Source organism: Giraffa tippelskirchi, chromosome 9, assembly GCF_054371585.1.
Source record: "Giraffa tippelskirchi isolate mGirTip1 chromosome 9, T2T-mGirTip1v1.2.pri, whole genome shotgun sequence".
Taxonomy (NCBI): Eukaryota; Metazoa; Chordata; class Mammalia; order Artiodactyla; family Giraffidae; genus Giraffa; species Giraffa tippelskirchi.
In genome coordinates this window covers 5,310,735-5,331,147 of record NC_137283.1, presented here as the reverse complement: position 1 = coordinate 5,331,147, position 20,413 = coordinate 5,310,735, and the positions used below count along the sequence as shown (strand labels likewise).

General features: G+C 44.2%; 1 protein-coding gene across 16 annotated transcripts in view; it reads left to right on the top strand.

Annotated features, from left to right (window-relative positions):
* Positions 1–20,413, top strand: part of GADL1 (glutamate decarboxylase like 1) — a 647,456-nt gene that overhangs the window by 379,585 nt on the left and 247,458 nt on the right. For 5 of the 16 annotated variants that reach the window (XM_081527026.1, XM_081527031.1, XM_081527032.1 and 2 more), the window contains one exon: positions 9,919–9,965. The exons of the other annotated variants lie outside the window; for them this stretch is intronic. The gene's annotated coding sequence lies outside the window, so the exon portion shown is untranslated. The remainder of the gene's footprint in view (positions 1–9,918; positions 9,966–20,413) is intronic. 16 annotated transcript variants of the gene reach the window in all.

Sequence of the window (20,413 nt, the reverse complement as noted above, 5' to 3'; positions counted from 1 at the left end):
CTGAAGACATTGAGAAGAGATTTAGCCCAACTTTCAGAGCAGATCATGTTTGCTGTCCTCTGATCCCTCTTCTCCCTTGTCCTCTCCAAGTACATTACTAGAAGCCCTGGTGTTTTAACTTGACATTTGATGGTTGAAAATAAAGGCAGTATTTCCCAGTCTGCCTTGCAACTAGAGGTGGCTTCAGACTAAGTTTTGGCCAATGGGGTGTGAATAGTAATGATGTGGGCAGTTTTCAGAGGTGGACCATCATTTTCCTGTCCTCATTCCTGTTGTTGGGATCATTTCCAGTGATGTTGGCTGTGCTGATCCATTCAGGCAAAGGAAATATCAGGGAGACAGTGGAGCAAGAAGATGGGGGAGCCTGGGTCCCACGATGATGTTGGCAGCACCTACCTCAGTCTGTTACAGAAAAGAGAAATAAGTTCAGTAGTTTTATTTAAACTACTACTATGTCAGGTCTCTAGAGCATTCAACCTGTGTTCTCATTAATGAAATAGTCACTTCCTCAAAGTGTAAAAAGACCCAAAGGGCATGGGCCTGAGGCAGCATGGCTCAGCAAAAAAAGAGAGCATGGACTTTGATTTGGCATCAGACAATGTGGGTTTGAATTTCAGCTTCTCCATCTACCAGCTGTATGACCTTGACAACGTCATTTAAATGCTTTGATACTCAGTTCAGTTCAGTCGCTCAGTCTTGTCTGACTCTTTGTGACCCCATGGACTGCAGCACGCCAGGCTTCCCTGTCCATTACCAACTTCCAGAGCCTACTCAAACTCATGTCCATCACGTCGATGAAGCCATCCAACCATCTCATCCTCTGTCGTCCCTCTCTTCTCCTGCCTTCAATCTTTCCCAGCATCAGGGTCTTTTCCAATGAATCTGTTCTTCGCATCAGGTGGCCAAAGTTTCAGCTTCAGCATCAGTCCTTCCAATGAATATTCAGGACTGATCTCCTTTAGGATGGACTGGTTGGATCTCCTTGCAGTCCAAGGGACTCTCAAGAGTCTTCTCCAACACCACATATAAACTGCATAAAACAAAACATGCAAAACATGTGAGATACCTAACATGTAGGTTTCTGGGGAATTAAATGGGTGATGCACGTAAGGTCCAGCAACCAAGTAAGCACATAAAAAGCATCAGGCCTCTCCCCGTTCTCTTCACCTGTTCAGCTGCCTGCTCTAGTCCTCTGCTTGAAAGTCTAGTGGATATTTCTGTTGACTAAGAAAAGATGTACAACTTGAGAGTTGTGAGTTAAGCTTTATTTGGGGCAAAATGAGGACTGCAGCCCGAGAGGCAGCATCTCAGATAGCTGTGAGAGACTGCTCCAAAGAGGCAGTGGGGGAAAGTCAATATGTAAGGTTTTGGTGAAAGGGACATTCAATACAATGAAACACTCATTTTACAAAAGGTTTTTGTTAGTCATGAGGATCTGATGTCACCATGAAGGGATTTAGTGCTTCTCTAGATGTGAGGAGATGCCAGGATTGAGATCATAAAATCTGTTCCTAAAAACATCCAACTATGTAAAGAGCTGTCCCACCAGAGTCCCTGGAGCACAGAGTGCCTCACTCCACCCTGAACTCCCTCAGGGCTTGTCGGAGGTCACCAGCTATAGCAGCACAGGGTTCCATCTCCGCAGAGGCAGGGGGCAAACACCTTTGTTGTTCAGTCATTGGCAGTGCTCTTGGTAAGTGCCAATTTGTAGTTGGCATTTCAGACCCAACATGTCCAAACTGAGCTTCCCTCTCCCTGCAGATCTGCTCCACCCCGGGTTCTTCACCTGACTCTATCAGGACTCCGCCTTTCCCTGGGTCAGAGGGAGAAACTCTGAGTCCTCCTCTGTGCTGCTCTCGCTCTAACGTTGTTGTTCTTCAGTTGCTCCGTCATGTCCAACTCTTTGCGACCCCGTGGACTGAGCCTTCCATGCTCCTCTGTGCTTGGGATTTCCCAGGCAAGAATACTGGAGTGGATCACCATTTCCTTCTCCAGGAGATACTCCTGACCCAGGGATCAAACCCTCATCTCTTGCATTGGCAGGCGGATTCTTTACTGCCGAGACCACTGGGAAGCTCCCCTCTGTCTTAATGCAAAAAATTTCTTAATATCTAGTGTCTAGGTGACTCAGACCAGGATGGTAGCAGTGAATGTTGTTGAGGAGGTTAAATTCTGGATCTATTTGAAGGATTTTCGAACAAACTGATGTGAGTTATGAGAGAGAGCCCCATATCAATATAGCCCCTGGTAACAGGGCCTACATAGATGTTTACTAATTAGATATTAAGGAATTTTTTGCATCTAGAATGATTTTAGTTCAGTTGTCCAGATATATATGTGTATATATATATATATATATATATATATATATAAAGTTATAAATATATATATAAATAAGAGGGAATTATGCACCATCATTGTGCCTTATAATTTAATTTACAGCACTTTGCAAGTGCTCCTGTTTTGCTGAAACACGAGTGGATACTAAGGGGGATGGATTTTTATTACACTCTTGGCACACCCTACATTTTGTACATTCATTAGTCTGTTTTTCGGTCTTGTTTTTAAGAAGTCACTGTTTGCAGCTGTCTTCTGCAGCAGTGATCTCCCTGCTGGAGGCTTCCTTGTGGTACTTTTAAAAATGAAACTGACTCCGGAGAGGGCAGATTCTGTTTTCTCGCCATTTATCCAACCTAAAGAGATTTCTAAAAGAATCTCTAGCCATTCTTTTGTGATCAGAAGGAAACTTGAGTTATCTCTTTCTCCTTTTTACTCCAGAAAGGGGAGCAGTTCTGGCTGGGTCATATCACCTCTGGAGCCTTAGCCATGGATCAAGTGAATTTAAACAATCTCTTAAATAAATCACGGAGGTTCTACTTACTTTCTTTGGCAACAGTCGGTTCCTAGTGTATGTGGAATATCTTACATAGTTCATCTAAGACACCCCGCAGTTTGAATCATCCCTTTCCAGTTTTGTTCGTTCTTGGCTTCTCCTCATCATTGATCAGTTATTTTCTCATTTAGCTTCCCACTGGGAAGGACAAATGTTTCTGTATCACTGTCAAAGTTAATTTCTGGGGTGGATCTTCTCAAAGCATCCGGGCACATCATTATCTGAAAGAGTGGAAGATGATGGGAGCAGAAGCAATGATGAAGACAATGCTGCGGCACTCCGGAGAGGCTACCCCACCCCCATCCTCTCTAGGCTTCACCTGCCTTTCCTGATGGTGTTCTGCACACAACTCCAAGCAATCCTTTGTTTCCTCTTAGAAACGCCTCTTAAAATAAAGGAATTGAGGACTTCCCTGGCAGTCCAGTGGTTCAGACTCCGTGTTTCCAGTGCTGAGGACGTATGTTCAATCTCTGGTCAGGGAGCTATGATCCCATAGGCTTCACAGTGCTGCTAAAAAAAATTAATAATAATAATTACCACCATCTGATAATGTCAAACGAGCCAAGACCCTGGAATCAAGTAGATCTGCATGGCTGTCTGGGTCTTGGGCAAAGGGAATTCATCCTTCTAAGCCTCAGTTGTCTAATCTTTAAATTAGAACCATGATAACCTAATTCAGTGCTACTCTGAGTACAAAGATAGTGATACCTATAACGTAGCTACAACGCAGGAGGTTTTCAATAACCATTAATGAACTCCATGTGTGAGTGCATGCTCAGTGGCTTCAGTCATGTCTGACTCTTCGTAACCCAGTGGACTGTAGCCCACCAGGCTCCTTTGTCCATGGGATTGTCCAGGCAAGAATATTAGAGTGGGTTGCCATGCCTCCTCCAGGGGGTCTTCCTGATCCAGGGATCGACCCCAGATCTCTTGCATTACAGGCAGATTTTTTACCGTCTAAGCCACCAGGGATGCCCGATGACCTCTATAGGTAGGAGTATTCTTAGAATTATATTCCAGAAATATTACAAGAGTAAACCTCAGCATGGTTCAGTTTAGGAAATATATCATTCTAGAAGAGTATGTGAATCATACATGTATGGTTTTGAGAACAGTAGAAGGAGAAACAAATGCGGCTATGTACTCTTGTGTCTGGCTTCTTCCACTCAACATAATACTTATTCCTATTGACTCACATTGCATGTGTTGAGTGGATCAGTCAATTCACCAGTTGAGTGTTTCTTGATGAAATATTGCAGGTATTTACATTAATTTAGCTTTGTAATCGACAGAGCTGGTTGAATACATTTGTACTGACTTATTTCTCTCCGTCAGTACTTTTCACGTTTGGGAAGAGCATAGGGTTGTTCTTGTCCCCTGTTCTTTTCTCTACTCCTTTGACACAGTGCTTATTCTTCTTGGCAAAACTTTCGTGACGTTGAATGTTGATAATGTCGTCATCAAGCTTCACCCTTCAAGACAGATATCATTACTAATCTTGCTTTAGGATAGTGGGAGGGCCAGTGTCTTCACAGAAGGTTGTCAGTTTAGGGTGAAGCAGGTTTACTGCTGGATTAATAAAACCTCTTCTTGGGTATTTTCCTGCTTTGGCAAATCTTCTCTAAGCAGTGAGAGCAGAAATGCATGTGGGGGTCTGAGGAGAAGAATGCAGAAGCTGTGCTTGCATAGGTTGACATTTCATCTTTTCTTCCTTTTTCCCAAATCTTTTCAAGTGCTGCCCAGAACTTACCCATATAGAACCAGCTTGTTTTGCTTGCTTCTGCATAGATGATTAATTTCCTTTATCATAACAATAGGAGTCAGAGTTCTAAAAGTCAAGTGGTGTTTCCACAGTGTTTATCATGAAAAACAGCACTTCCTCTCCACCCAGGAGTCCCACTCCCCAGAGGGAACTGGTCTCAATTGTTTCTTTTACTTTTTCTTCTCCTATTTACCTCCACTTTTCTAAATCATATGCTTAAACTGCTATTTATAAGTTCATTAATTTTTAAAAATTTGTTTATTGAAGTATAGATGTATTACAATGTTGTGTTAGTTTCTATCATGCTTCAATCACTAAGCTGTGTCTGACTCTTGGTGACCCCCTGGACTGTAGCACGCCAGGCCTCCCTGTCCCTCACCATCTCCCAGAGTTCACCCAAGTTCATGTCTATTGAATCAGTGACGCTATCCAACCATCTTAACCTTTGCTACCCTCTTCTCCTTTTGCCTTCAGTCTTTCTCATCATCAGGATGTTTTCCAGTGAATCAGCTCTTTGCACCAGGTGGCCAAAGTATTGGAGCTTCAGCATCCGTCCTTCCAGTGAATATTCAGGGTTGATTTCCCTTAGGATTGACTGGTTTGATCTCCTCGCTGTCCAAGGGACTCTCAAGGTCTTCTCCAGCACCACAATTCAAAAGCATCAATTCATCAGCGTTCAGCCTTCTTTATGATCCAACTCTCACATCTGTATATAACTACCAGAAAGACCATAGCTTTGACTATATGAGTCTTTGTCTGCCAAAATGATGTCCTTGCTTTTTAATAAGCTGTCTAGGCTGGTCATAGTCTTCCTATGTGTCCATCGTATTAGTTTCTACTGTACAGCTGTGTGTGTACACATATTCCCTCTTTTCCAGATCTCCTTCTCATGTAAGTCCCCACGGAGCGCTGAGTAGGGTCCCCTGTGCTCTGCAGAAGGCTCTCTTTCATCATCTGTTTTATACAGAGCAGTGTGTATGTCTCAGTCCCAGTCTCCCCGTTCATCCTGCCTTCCTTTTCTCCCCTTGGTGTCCATACATGTGTCCTCTATGTCTGTGTCTCTCTTCCTGTTTTGCCAATATGTTCATCTCTACCATTTTTCTAGATTCCACATATATATGTGCTAATATATGATGTTTTTCTCTTTTTGACTTACTTCACTCTGTGTGACACTCTCTAGGTCCATTAATTTTATATTCCACGTGTACTTTCTAAATTCTCCTCCCCCATCTTTCTTAATATTGTTATATCACAATTTCTGGTTATAGTAGCATTTTGTATTATTATAGCTTTGTAAACACTGTTCATAAACTAGCTATGAATTATCCTGTTGATATATCCTCTTTCATACAGATTTTCAGGATTTTTTTAAAGGAGATAATAGCTGTTACGATTTTGTTACTTGTAAAGCATTATGGATGTTAACTAATTTTCTTGAAGCATTGTATGAGACATTTATCAACACTCAATCACACCGGCCACCCTTCAACCATCAGTCTTGTAGGATCTTTCTTCAGTTGCTGCATACTTGTCACCAACAATACTCAAAAGACCTTAGTGGTACCCGCAGGTGCAAAGATAAAGATTTCCCTGTGCAGAACTCCCTCACTGGTCAGTATCAAATAAGACAGGGACTCGAGGACTTAATGGCTAATGCTTTTCAATACAGAAAAGTTCTTCTTCTCTTTGTTTAAGCCGCGTTCTCATTGCTCAGCCTGAGCATCTGGTCCTGAGGGCCACCTCCCTGTGCGTGCCTCTTCCAGTCCCCCTCCTCTCAGCTCGCTGGCTCCGTCAGTGCTTCTGTGCTGAAGCACAAGGATTCCGTGGGTGGGGTGCAGGTCCACCTCCGATTCTTACCACCCATGACTGAAGTGAGTGGGCTTATGCAGCTCATCTACCTCGATAACCCCCTCAGCCACTGTGCATCTACCATTAAGGGAGTCACATAGGATGCTTAGACTCCCTGTGAGAGTTGTAGACTCTGATTTAAACAAAGGAAAATAAAAACACATAAATTAATCTTAGGCTTTCTGCTCATCTTTTGGTTTTGGATTCAGCTGGACCCTTAAAGATTGCTTGCATCTGAGTTTTAGTTATATTCTTCCTTCCTGTCTGTTATCTTGTTTTCTAATGATTTATCCTATCTTAGCATCAACTTTCCCTGACATATGTTTCATGGTATAAGGGCTGTGTTCTTAGTCTCCCAGGCAGTTACTGCTTGGGAACCACAGGTGCTTGCCTAAAATAAATAAATTAATTAAAAAAAAAGAAAAGAAAGCACTGCTGTGCACTGAGTGTGTTCATGTCCATTCAGCACACAGACTGAATGGATTTTTCTGTTGGTGGCGGTGGTGTTCTTGTTGGTGTCTTTCTCATCCCTCAGGGCAGTGCTGAGAGAGAGCCTTCCCCCTTGACAATGGGAGAAGGTGGTGAATAAAGGATGCTTGACAGGTTTGTCGGTTAGCTGTGATACCACCCAGCACTATACAACGATTATCACTTTTTCAGGCCACAGATACCCTTTTGGGCTAAGTCAGATGTCTAAGTTGAGCCTGGCTAAGGGTGGCTCTCCTCCAGGTATTTTTCCTCCTTCCCCTGGGACCAGATGCTAATATAAGCGTGTTCTTCTCGTGACTGTGACAGAGAACTGTAGGGCAAGCCCAAGAATGCAGATGCTTTTCCAGTTATTCTGTGCATCATATCTACTCACTTCACATGGACCAAGACATGTTAAGTGTCTGCACATGGTTAAGTGCAGAAACCGGGTGCATGGAAGGACAGCCTGCCTACTAAAATGAGGAGGGAGAGGCAGAGTTAGAATTTAAGTCTAATTACCACCAGAACCTGTGCCCTTGCCACCATACCACTGATGGCAATTCATTTTGAGATTTTAGAAGCGAAATAATGTGAAAGAAAAGACAGCTTAATAGACCTCAGCAAAAATTTAACAGCCTTGTCTGAAATCCCTAAACTCATTACCAGTGGCTTAAGTGCTCAGAAAGTTAAAAAGTGACAGCAGAAAAAAAAAAAAAAAAAAAGAGGTTCCCAGTCTTTCAGCTCCCACCCCAAATACAAAACAATCTACCAAGATAGCACTTGCTAAAATCTTGTTTAATTATCCAGAAGTTTGATGAGAGAGAATGTTTCATAATTTATAAGTCAATTCTTATTTAGCCGAATTAGGTCTTTAATTCTTGTGTATTATAGCAAGTGTAAAATACAATTATGTGTTACATAGGAAACAAACCCATAAAGCAAAATGAACCAATCAATATAGCTCGTTCCCCATAGAATTCTATTTGTGGTTTTTAAGGAGCCAACCTCCAGAACTAAGAATCGATATCCATTATGATTCTTCTAGGAAGGAGCGGTGGTCACATCTTACGACAACCAGAATTACCAACAGAAAGTTTCCTTTAGCCTGTTTCTCTGAGGCCGAGGCAGCAGCCTGTGGTGGTGGGGTGCTTGACTGATCTCGTTACAGTGACGTTTGCTACTATAAATAATTTAGCAGGTGCACGTTTATCTCTGTCAAAGTCTTTCACTTTGACAGAGAGAAAGAATGTAGTTGGTGGAAAGATAGGCTCAGCTCTCTGACTCACAAAGTCAGGGCCTCCCAGAGGTGGTATGACAGCATCTCGGGAACAGATGCCAACAGTGACCCTGGGACAGTGAACTCAGAGAGCAGGATATTTTACTAGGAGTATACAAGAGCAGGTTCAGGCACCAAATTATGGTCAGGGACCAGGAATCTCTGGTGGTCCTTCTATTTGAGAAAAACGAAGAGGCAGGGAGAAAGGAAAAGAAAGCAAGGAGGGAGGGAGCAAGTAAAGGAAGGAAGAAGAGAAAGAGGGCAGGATGGAGGGAGCGAGAGAGGGAGGAAGAGAGGAAGCTGAGAGAGAGGCAGGGAGAGAGGGAAGGAGGGGAGAGGGAGGAAGGGGGGAGGATGGGAGAGAGGCAGGGAGAGAGGGAAGGAGGGGAGAGGGAGGAAGGGGGGAGGATGGGAGAGAGGGAGGGAGGGAAGGAGGGAGGAAGGGGGGAGGATGGGAGAGAGGGAGGGAGGGAGGGAAGGAGGGAGGGAGGGAAGGAGGGGAGGACGGGAGAGAGGGAGGGAAGGAGGGAGGGAGGGAAGGAGGGGAGAGGGAGGAAGGGGGGAGGATGGGAGAGAGGGAGGGAGGGAGGGAAGGAAGGAGGGAGGGAAAGAGGGGAGAGGGAGGAAGAGAGGAAGCTGGGAGAGAGGGAGGGAGAGAGGGAAGGAGGGGAGAGGGAGGAAGGGGGGAGGATGGGAGAGAAGGAGGGAGGGAGGGAAGGAAGGGAGGATGGGAGAAAGGGAGGGAGGGAGGGAAGGAGGGGAGGGAGAGGAAGGGGAGAGGATGGAAGGGAGGGAGGGAGGGAGGGAAGGAGGGGAGAGGGAGGAAGGGGGAGGATGGGAGAGAGGGAGGGAGGGAGGGGAGAGGGAGGAAGGGGGGAGGATGGGAGAGAGGGAGGGAGAGAGGGAAGGAGGGGAGGATGGGAGGGAGGGAGGGAAGGAGGATGGGAGAGAGGGAGGGAAGGAGGATGGGAGAGAGGGAGGGAGGGAAGGAGGGGAGAGGGAGGAAGGGGGGAGGATGGGAGGGAGGGAGGGAGGGAAGGAGGGGAGAGGGAGGGAGGGAAGGAGGGGAGAGGGAGGAAGGGGGGAGGATGGGAGGGAGGGAGGGAGGGAAGGAGGGGAGAGGGAGGGAGGGAAGGAGGGGAGAGGGAGGAAGGGGGGAGGATGGGAGAGAGGGAGGGAGGGAGGGAAGGAGGGGAGAGGGAGGAAGGGGGGAGGATGGAAGGAAGGATGAAAGAAGTAAGGGGAGGGAGCAGAGACAGGACAGAGAAGAGAGGGCGGAGAGTGACGAGGCCCTACAGTTTGTATTAGACCCCTAGAAGGCAACCTGGCTGATGAGCTGAGGAGCTAACAATGAGCCTGATCTGTGCAGGCTTTGGGAAAATACAAACTAGCCCTTATTCCATACTTGCTGGGTGTTCAGACTGTGTAACATCCTGACAATGGAAACATCTCTTCTGTACCATCCAGTATGCTGGCTGCCTGTCATACATGGCTGTTAAGCACCTGAAATGTGACTCGTACAACCAAAGAACTGAAGTTTAATTTCATTTTCATTAGTTTTGTGGAAATCACCACATGTGGCTGATGCCTACTCTATGAGACAGCACAATGCGTGCATTAATTCACTTCATCCTTACAACAACTATTATCTTCTCCATTTTGCGGATACAGAGGTGAGGCACAGAGAAGTTAGCACCTTGCCTGAGGTCACACAGCTGGTAAGCCTAGAGCCATGAATCACAGTCCTTGTGCTTTATATTGACCTTTAGTCCCAAAAAAAGCAGATTTTTACAGGAAGAGACAAACTGTTATGTTGTGATGACAGAAGTGGAGCCAGCAGACGTGTACAAGCCCTTTGGGATTTGAATGGAAAGAGCCATGTATGTCCTCGGGTACCATACATGGGAGACATCTCAGAGCCCCACTGCCACTGGCTGCTTCTTTCTTCTTTGGAACTGGCCACTCTGAATGGATTGGGCACAGCTTTTCCCTGGTGTTTTTCTTGGAATCTCAGTCTTGCAAGCGTAAAATGAGGATGGTGGACGAATGGGGAATAAGCGGTCAAAAGCCTTAGAGAAGAACCTCGTTCCTCTCTTTGAGGCTCACATGTGTGTACTCATCTTAGGGGTTCTGGCTACATGTTTTCCTCTATCTAGAGTTTCTCTCACTTACTTGACCTCCAAAACGTTTTGGGAGTGGGTGAGGGATATATTGATTGGCTGAACATATATTAGAGAAAGTTGAATTATAGCAATTTTGAATTTTGCCCTGGACCTGAAGGTAGGCAGATGTAGGTATATGAGCTTAGGCCTTGGTATATGGACTACTGCTGGACGGACCACTGGCTCTCTGGGTCCTGCTAATTGCAGATCTTGTCACGTCTCAGCCTCTGTGATCATGTGAGCCGAGGGCTTTATCGTAAAGAGTGGGCTCACGTGATTATGGGCATTGAAACGTTCAAAGATCTACAGCTGGCACACTGGAGACCGAGGAGAGCCAGTGCTGTAGGTGAAGTCCAGCCCAAGCCCCGGGGCCTGAGAACCAGGAAAACCGATGGTGTAGGTTCCAGTCTGAGGGCAGGAGAAGACTGATGCCACAGCTCAGGCAGGCAGGCAGGAGGAGGCCCCCTTCCTCAGCCTTGGTGTTCTCTTCAGGACGTCCCTTGACTGAGAGGCCCACCCACCCTGGGGAGGGCGATCTGCTCCACTCTGTAGATTCAGATGCTAATCTCCTCCAGAAAGACCCAGAACAGCCTTTGACCAAATGTCTGGGTACCACATGGTGCAGTCAAGTTGATATATAAAATCAATCGTCACATGTAAGTTGAACTTATTTTTAAACAGTGTATAACTTACATTTTCTGCAGCCTCCAGGCATATTTGCAGATAAAATTCCTGTAAATTTAATGCAATATTAATCTGAAAGGGAAAATAAATTGTTTTCTTTGTTTTCCCAGACTTTTTGGGTGTTCCATAGTACATTCATAATTAAACCCATTGTTTTAAACGTAGACACAGTTTACCTGAAAAGGTATCTAGAGGTTGAAGGAGAATATATTGATTTGATTACTTGGCCAACAAAGGTCCGTCTAGTCAAAGCTATGGTTTTTCCAGCAGTCATGTATGGATGTGAGAGTTGGACTATTAAGAAAGGTGAGCACTGAAGAATTGATGCTTTTCGACTGTGGTGTTGGAGAAGACTCTTGAGAGTCCCTTGGACTGCAAGGAGATCCAACCAGTCCATCCTAAAGGAGATCAGTCCTGAGTATTCATAGGAAGGACTGATGTTGAAGTTGAAACTCCAATACTTTGGCCACCTGATGCAAAGAGCTGACTCACTGGAAAAGACCCTGATGCTGGGAAAGATTGAGGGCAGGAGGAGAAGGGGACAACAGAGGATGAGATGGTTGGATGACATCACTGACTCAATGGACATGAGTTTGAGATGGTTGGGAGTTGGTGATGGACAGGGAGGCCTGGCGTGCTGCGGTCCTTGGGGTCGCAAAGAGTTGGACGGGACTGAGTGACTGAAGTGAACTGATATTGATTATATTATTTGATGGTGAAGCTAACATATTCTTTAAATATAGGGCTGTTTTTTTTTTTTTTTTTTTTGTATCCTCACTTTGCACTCTAGGGCCTTTTTTCTTTTCTGAACTCCCTTAAGGCTTTGATAAAATCACATTCCCTACCCACTAGTTTTCTAATTTTCCTTTCTCCTTAATTTGTCAAAACCTGCTCCTGGAACAGTAATCTGAGAACTGCATTAATTTGATCATTTGGACTACTGGCAAATACTTGTTGGAATTCACTGGTGCCTGACCCTGGGTCACACACTGGGATCCAGAGAAGAGTGAGACCTTGCCAGTTCTAGTGGCTTAGTAGGGACACACCTGTGTCGTCATGGAGAAAGTTCTCAGGCAAGGTTACCCCAGAGGAGGACACATGGGAAAGGGACAGTGTTCTCAGTGGAGCGCAGGTCAGAACAGCTCAGAGGTCTCCAGCAGGTATCCGGGGAATGCCAGCATGGCCCTCCCTGTGTGAGTGCCTCAGGTCGGCTGGAGGCCTGCCTGTCATGCTGGCCTGGGGGAGGGGAGGGGGCGCTCAGGACCCTGGACAGACCCAGGCCTGCCCCACGCGCTGGGAAGGAAGCTCAGGAGCATTGCCTGCTGGGGACAGAGTGCTGGTGCTCTCTTGGGAGAAACCCAGTTTGCCCCCTAACACAAGGCGACCATATAACTTATCATCCAAACCGGAACACTTCTGAGAATCAAATGAGGAGCTGGCAGAAGCTGTACCGTGAGCATAAGCAGTGTCTGTAAACCATAACTTTCCTGGGGAAATTGGGTACCTGGTCCCTCTGCCTTGGCATGAGTTAGACTTTTATGCTAATGGCAGTTCACCACCTACTTGAAGAGAAATTACTGTATAAAAAGAGTAGGATTCAACAAAATACAGTCTTAGTCCCCAACACCAGAGATCCAGATTCAATATGTCCAGGATGGTATCTAGAATATGCATTTTAGTAAGTTTCCCACGTGATGGTCTGAGGATCATACCTTGAGAAATGCTGGGCCTCCTTGGGGTCAGGGTTGAGTATGAATGTGAACCTTTTCATTCCTGTCTGTGTAACTTTGGGAATGTGACTTTTCTAGTCCTTAACTTCCCCAACTACAAAATGGACTTAATATTGACCTCATAGAGGAGTCTGTGGATTAGAATAATCAGAGTTAAAGCACTTAACACAAAATTTGGTGCGTTACAAGCAGTTCAAATATATGAAATGGCCATTTCTGTAGTTCAAAAACATTGAGTGCCAGTTATTTCATATGGTTCAGTCGATAATTAAGAGGGAAATCTTTGAAGTTTGTTTCACTGGGAATTTATCCTTAGGTGTTTAGGTAGGCAATACCCAGGGCAGGTTCTTCCATAGAGGCAGAGGGAACTATATAGTGCAGAGTGGACGTTATGTCTCCTGAGCATCTCAGCCTGCTGGACTAACCCAGGGCAGCATTTCCCTAACTGTAGCTCACAGGCAAATCACCTGGAGTTCTTTTTATAATGCAAATTCAAAGCCAGGGTTGGCTAGAAAACAAATTCAAACCCAGATTGGTAGGAAAGGATGGCCGCTGGGAGGGAGGTTCCAGAGGGAGGGTACATATGCATACTTATGGCTAATTCGTGTTGATGTATGGCAGAAATCAAACCAATATTGTAAAGCAGTTATCCAAAAAAAAGCTCCGGGTTGAGCTTGAACCTTTGCAAATAGCACAAGTACCCAGATAATACTGCTGCTTCTGCTGGTGGTCCAGGGACCTCACTTTGAGAAGCAAGGGTACAAGAAGCTCAAAGGGGCATCAATTTTTAAAGCTGTCCCCAGGAGTCTTAACTCTCTAGTGAATAAAAATGCAGTGCTCCTCTTCCTAAATTGAATGATATGAATGAACATCTCTTAAGGGCATCACGGTGTCCTTAAGTTAATTGCTTTTTTGGAAGTATTTTTAGCAAAATTACTGTGCATTTATCTTAACACAAATCCAGGAATTTGAATATATTCATATTCTGATAAATGAAGTCTTCCCTTTAAAAGAGTGCCTTTTTTCTTATTGCTATGCAGAGAAGTATGGAAATTTAGAGCTTAAGTGCATTTATTCATTCATCAAACATTTCTTTAACCTAACCATGTGCTCTGAACTCTGACAGGTTTTGGAATAAAGAGAGAAAATCAGAAAGGGACTCTAGAGAAGGTTCCAGAGCTAGTGAAGATGCTACTGGGTCCACATCATAGAATTTCTGACCCACAGTGTTTCTTCCTTGATACAGCAATTATTCTGTGGCAGGATTTCAAAATTAAAATTCTGCAAACCCAAATTCTATTTTTCCCATGCTTTTTCACTGGGTACATTGTCTAAATGCTCTGTCATGGAAAGGAATGGCCAGGAGATATGTACATTTTCCTTTATGGAATCAGTTTTCCCAACTATAAGATGAGAAATTGGTTTAGATAATTTCTAAGACCACTTCCAACTACAAAATGTATAGTTCAAAGCAAGGATGGGAGTTTTGGTCTCAATCTGTGTCTCCTCTTTGAATTTTTGGGCCAGTCTTGAGCTTGGGAATTCATTCAGGTTTGCTCACCCATCTGCATCACAGGAGGGCAAACATCAAGGGGTGCAAGATAACAGATTCCATGGTCTACTTACGTTGCTCCTGAAAGGTTTTAAGCTGAGGGCATGAATCATACTCCCCACCGACTGACCTGTATCTGAATGTGGATTTAAATTTCGTATCCTTTCCTAGATTAATGTTCTGTGTACATCTGAGAGGTCTGGCTCACCGGCCACTCCATAAACAACGGGGAAGGACCAGCCCCTGACGGCTAATGGTGAAGGTCGCAGGCATGATGATTTAGTGTGGCCTGTCTCTTTGAGTACGAAATGGACCTACTATCTGATTAGTCAAACTGGGTCATTCCAGGACTCTGAAAGATCACTGGTGTTCCATCTATTTTTTTCATCCCCCTCATGAGGTCAGTGACTCACTTGACTCACTGACTTGCCACAAAAGCCAGCCAATGCCCTTATCCTTTTGAGGATCCAAGATGACACTTCTTTTATTGATTCATACCTGCATTCATCACCAGTTTTATCTCAACTTCTTGTCTGTATTATTTTGTCATAATGTACCCCCAGTAGCCTGGATGGATGGATGGATGGATGGATGGATGGATAGATGGATAAATGTAATGTGATTTCTATGTAGCAAACAAAGTTTTACAAAGACCGTTACCAGCATGCAAGACACATACTATGGTTCCTTGGTGATGGGTTGTTTATCAGACATGGATTTTAATATGAAATGACCCTTTTCAAAACCAGGTAGTGAGCCGATATGTGAGACCGTGGAGCCATGCTTCCCCCGCACGGCGTCATCATGGCCTGAAGCCGGCACTCAGGGATTGCTGTTCATTAGAATTTATCTGAGGGCAGAAACATCCTTACTCTGTCAAGACTCATATAGCACGCAGAGAAACATGGGGAGCACTTCTGATTTTAATTACCTACAGACCGATCATCCTTTACCATGTGACTCCTGGCATGAGAACTAACAGTCTTAGCTTCACAAGGAGCCTCACTGTTGACACTAATCCATATCCTTCACTTGATGCTTAAGTGTTTCTGTCAACTTCCTGTTCAAGACGAGGCTGACTTCTTTCCAGCATCCTTCCCCCTCTCCAGCACACCCGGTACCCCGCATACTGTCATCGGTCCACAATGTGTTTTTACTGCTGAGGCCTCTTCTGCCATCCTCCACCCACTCTCCAAACCTTGGCATCCAGCTCTCCGTTGCTTTTCTTTATTTCCTATTTTCTGGCTACAAACTCTCTTTTTCCAACCTCCAACTTGAATGTCCATTTCCAGTCTCTGCTAGATTCAGTCAATCTCCTGGCATTCTGGGTCTCATGCTCTTTACATTTTTATGAAGTTTAAAATTTCACCTCTGCCCAGTACTCTGGCCTATCTGATTCTCATGAAGATTTCCTGCCCTAGCCATTGGTCCATAAGTTGGTCCCATTAGCAGATGTCTGGATACACTCAGCCAGAGGGATCAGATTTTTTTTTTTTAATTTATTTATTTTTAATGGAAGGATAATTGTGTTACAGCATGGCTTCTGCCAAACATCAACACGAATCAGCCATAGGTATGCATATGTCCCCTTGCTCTTGAACTTCTCTCCTATGTCTCACTCCATCCCACCCCTCTAGGTCGTTACAGAGCCCTGGTTTGAGTTCCCGGAGTCTTGCAGCAAATTCCCTCTGGCTCTCTATTTTACATATGGTGGTGTATATGTTTGCATGGAACTTTCTCCACTCGTCCCACCCTGTTCTTCCTCCCGGCCTTCCGTGTCCATAAGTCTGTTCTCTCTGTCTGCATCTCCATTGCTGCCCTGCAAGTAGGATCATCAGTGCCATCTTTCTAGATTCCATATATATATATATATATATATATATATATATGCATTAATATACAATATTTGTTTTTCTCTTTCTGACTTACTTCACTCTGTGGGGTAGCTCAGCTGGTAAAGAATCTGCCTGCAATGCAGGAGTCCCTGGTCTGATTCCTGGGTCGGGAAGATCCCCTGGAAAAGGGATATACCCACTTCAGTATTCTTGGGTTTCCCTGCTGGCTCATACAGTAAAGAATCCTCTTGCAATGTGGGAGACCTGGGTTTGATCCTTGGTTGGGGGATCCCCTGGAGAAGGGAATGGCCACCCACTCCAGTATTCTTGCCTAGAGAATTCCATGGGCAGAGGAACTTGGCAGGCTACAGTCCATGGGGTTGCAAAGAGTTGGGCACAACTGAGAGAATTTCACTTTCACTCTGTATAATAGTCTCTAGGTTCAACCACTTCATTAGAATTGACTCAAATGCATTCCTTTTTATGGCTGAGTAAAATTCAATTGTATATATGTACCACAGCTTCTTTATCCACTCACCTGTCGATGGACAGGTTGCTTCCGTGTTAAGCTGTTGTAAATCGTGCTGCAGTAAACATTGGGTACATGTGTCTTGTTCGACTTTGGTTTCCTCGGGGTATATGCCTAGTAGTGTGATTACTGGGCCAGATGGTAGTTTTATTCCTAGCTTTTTAAGGAATCTCCATACCATCTTCCATAGTGGCTGTATCAATTTACATTCCCACCAACAGTGCAAGAGGGTTTCCTTTTCTCCACACCCTCTCCAGCTTTTATTGTTTGTGGATTTTTTGATGATGGCCATTCTGACCGGTGTGAGGTGATAACTCATTGTAATTTTTAATTTGCATTTCTCTAATAATGATCAGTGTTGAACATCTTCTCATGTTTTTATTAGCTGTCTGTATGTCTTCTTTGGAGAAATGTCTGTTTAGATATTTTGCCCACTTTTTGATTGGGTTGGTTTTTTTCTGGTATTGAGTTGTATTGGACAAGACAGAAAGCCCAGAGATAAACTCACACACCCATGGGCACCTTATCTGTGATGAAGGAGGTAAGGATATACAGTGGGGGAAAGAGAGTCTCTTCAATAAGTGGTGCTGGGAGAACTGGGCAGCTACATGTAAAAGAATGAAATTAGAACACTTCCTAACACCATACACAAAGATAAACTCAAAATGGTTTTAAGACCTAAATGTAAGACTGGAAATTATAAAACTCATAGAGGAAAACATAGGCAGAACAGTGTATGACATAAATCACTGCAAGATCCTCTATGACCCACCTCCCAAAGTAATGAAAATAAAAAAAATAAGTGGGACCTAATTAAACTTAAAAGCTTTTGCACAACAAAGGAAACTGTAAACAAAGTGAAAAGACAACCTTCAGTATGGGAGAAAATAATAGCAAATGAGACAACTGGCAACGGATTAATTTCCAAAATATACAAGCAGCTCATATAACTCAACACCAGAAAAACAGTGCAATCAAAAAGTGGGCAAAGGACCTAAACAAATAGTTTATTCTATCAATCCCTTGAAAGGTTCTGACAGACCATGCCTGATAACTTCAGTGGCAGACGTGTCATTCTACCTTCAGAGAAACCAGGGCTTCCCAGGTGGCGCTGGTGGTAGAGAATCCTCTTGCCGATAAGGGGACACAAGAGATATGGGTTCAATCTCTGGGTTGGGAAGATACCCTGGAGTAAGAAATGGCAACCCACTTCAGTACTCTTGCCTGGAAAATCCCTTGGGCAGAGGAGCCTGGTAGGCTACAGTATATGGGGCCACAAAGACTCGAGCACGACTGAGTGTAGTGTCTCTAGTAACTAGATAACGTTTGTGTGTCCCTAGCAGGATGCCACACATAGTAAATGCTTACCAAATGCTGGATGCCATTACTGTGTTCATCCATTCTTCTGGAAAATAATTGTTTTAATGTATGTTAAAATCAAATTAGCTTTGGCAGCTGCTTAGATTATTGACTTCTATGGAATTTACAGTAAGAGAAAATCTTTAAGTCAGTGTTTCTCCAACCAAGAGAGGAGAACTGTGATCATCTGTACCTTACAAGGGCCCTAAGTGCACCTGGTCCACTGTCGGTCTTTCCCTCCCACACATGTGCATCAACCGCAGGCTTTGGCCTTTTCTGCATCTTGACTCTCCTGATGGGCTGTTTGATAATAAACACTATTACATTTCAGCTTGTTAACAGAGCTTCTGTTGTAGCATGTTGAGGTGTCTTTCAATAATCACTCTGTCATCAAAGGTACTCAGAGGTGGTCCTTTAGACTTTACGTCCCCCGTCCCTTTGACCGGCACAGCTTGTGTGTCTTCATCTGTCGTCATGAGGAACAAGAGCGTCTTGGACAGGAGTCCCTCTGCGTTGGGTAAAGAGCTGCCCCAGCCCAACACAGGCTCCTCCTGCGGCTGGGTGTTCAATCTGCCATCAGTCCACTCTGCCAAGCTCTCACCCGAACTACAGTTTCCACCTTCTCTCCAGAGATCACAGGAGACTTTGACAAATGCTCTGCTGCATCCAGAGCCCTTATATCTCTGGGGTCACTGACAGGCCTGTCTGGAAGCCTTAATATAGAAGGAGGGGTTTTCAGCAACCCGCCCTTAGCAGGGCCTGGCAATCTCAGCTTTTTCCTTTTGTTCTTCTTCTTTATTTTTTTTTCAGATTTAACTTTCGCCATTTCAGTAATATATCCTGGGATCTCACACATCTTGGTATTGAGATTGTAATTGACAGTCCCCTGAATCTGCTTATTGTGGAGAGTAGTTGGGTGTGACACGTGCCCCTGTGAGCAGTTCTCTCCCTCCCCCAACCTCCTCCCTCTCACTTCTCTCTCTCTCTTTTTCTTTTCTTGCTTATATATGTTTTTACAGACATGAAATTGGAAAATTTTAAACAAACAGAAAAATAGAGAAACTAGTATATAAGATCTCCCAACCTTCCCATCACAAGCTTCAAGGCATATTTCTCTGCCAGTCTATTTTTTCTGTGTTCCAGTACAGTTCTCCCCCAGCCGTCTATGAATGATATCAGATTGTTTCACTGCAAATATGTCAGCAACATCTATGTCCAAAAATAGATTTAAAAAACATTTTACAGTTAAAATGATAATTCCTTAGCAGCATCAAATATCTAGTTAGTAGTAAAATTTTCTAGATTTTTTTCAGGAATATTTTTTTCTTACACTTCATTTGAATCAGTATCCAAACAAGGTCCTTATATTACATTAAGTCTCTCAAGAGACTTCTAATTCTCTATTCTTCTTTTCCTTGGCATAATATTGTTGAATAAATCAGGTTTCTGTTCTGTAGAATTTCTCACATTCTGGGTATTTTGTGCCTCATGGGTACAAAAACACGAGTTCATGTTCCTCTTTTCCCCTGTATTTTCTCTAAACTGGTTCAGCTCAGTTCAGTTCAGTCACTCAGTTGCATCCGACTCTTTGTGAACCTATGGATTGTAGCATGCCAGGCTTCCCTGTCCATCACCAACTCCCAGAGCTTACTTGGACTCATGTACATCGAGTCGGTGATGCCATCCAAACATCTCATGCTCTATCATCCCCTTCTCTTCCTGCCTTCAATCTTTCCCAGCATCAGGGTCTTTTCCAGTAAGTCAGTTCTTTGCATCAGGTGGCCAAAGGATTGGGGTTTCAGCTTCAGTATCAGTCCTTCCAATGAATATTCAGGACTGATTTCCTTTAGGATGGACTGGTTGGATCTCCTTGCAGTCCAAGGGACTCTCAAGGTCTTCTCCAACACCACAGTTCAAAAGCATCAATTCTTCAGCACATAGCTTTCTTTGAAGAAGGAAATGGCAACCCACACCAGTATTCTTGCCTGGAAAATCCCACGGACAGAGGAGCCTGGTGGGCTGCCGTCTGTGGGGTTGCACAGAGTTGCACATGACTGAAATGACATAGCAGCAGCAGCAGCAGCTGTTTTATAGTCCAACTCTCACATCCATACATGACCACTGGAAAAACCATAGCTTTGACTAGATGGATCTTTGTCGGTAAAGTAACATTTCTACTTTTTACTATGCTGTCTAGGTTAGTCATAACTTTTCCTCCAAGGAGCAAGTGTCTTTTAATTTCATGGCTGCAGTCACCATCTACAGTGATTTTGGAGCCCCCCAAAATAAAATCTCTCATTGTTTCCATTGTTTCC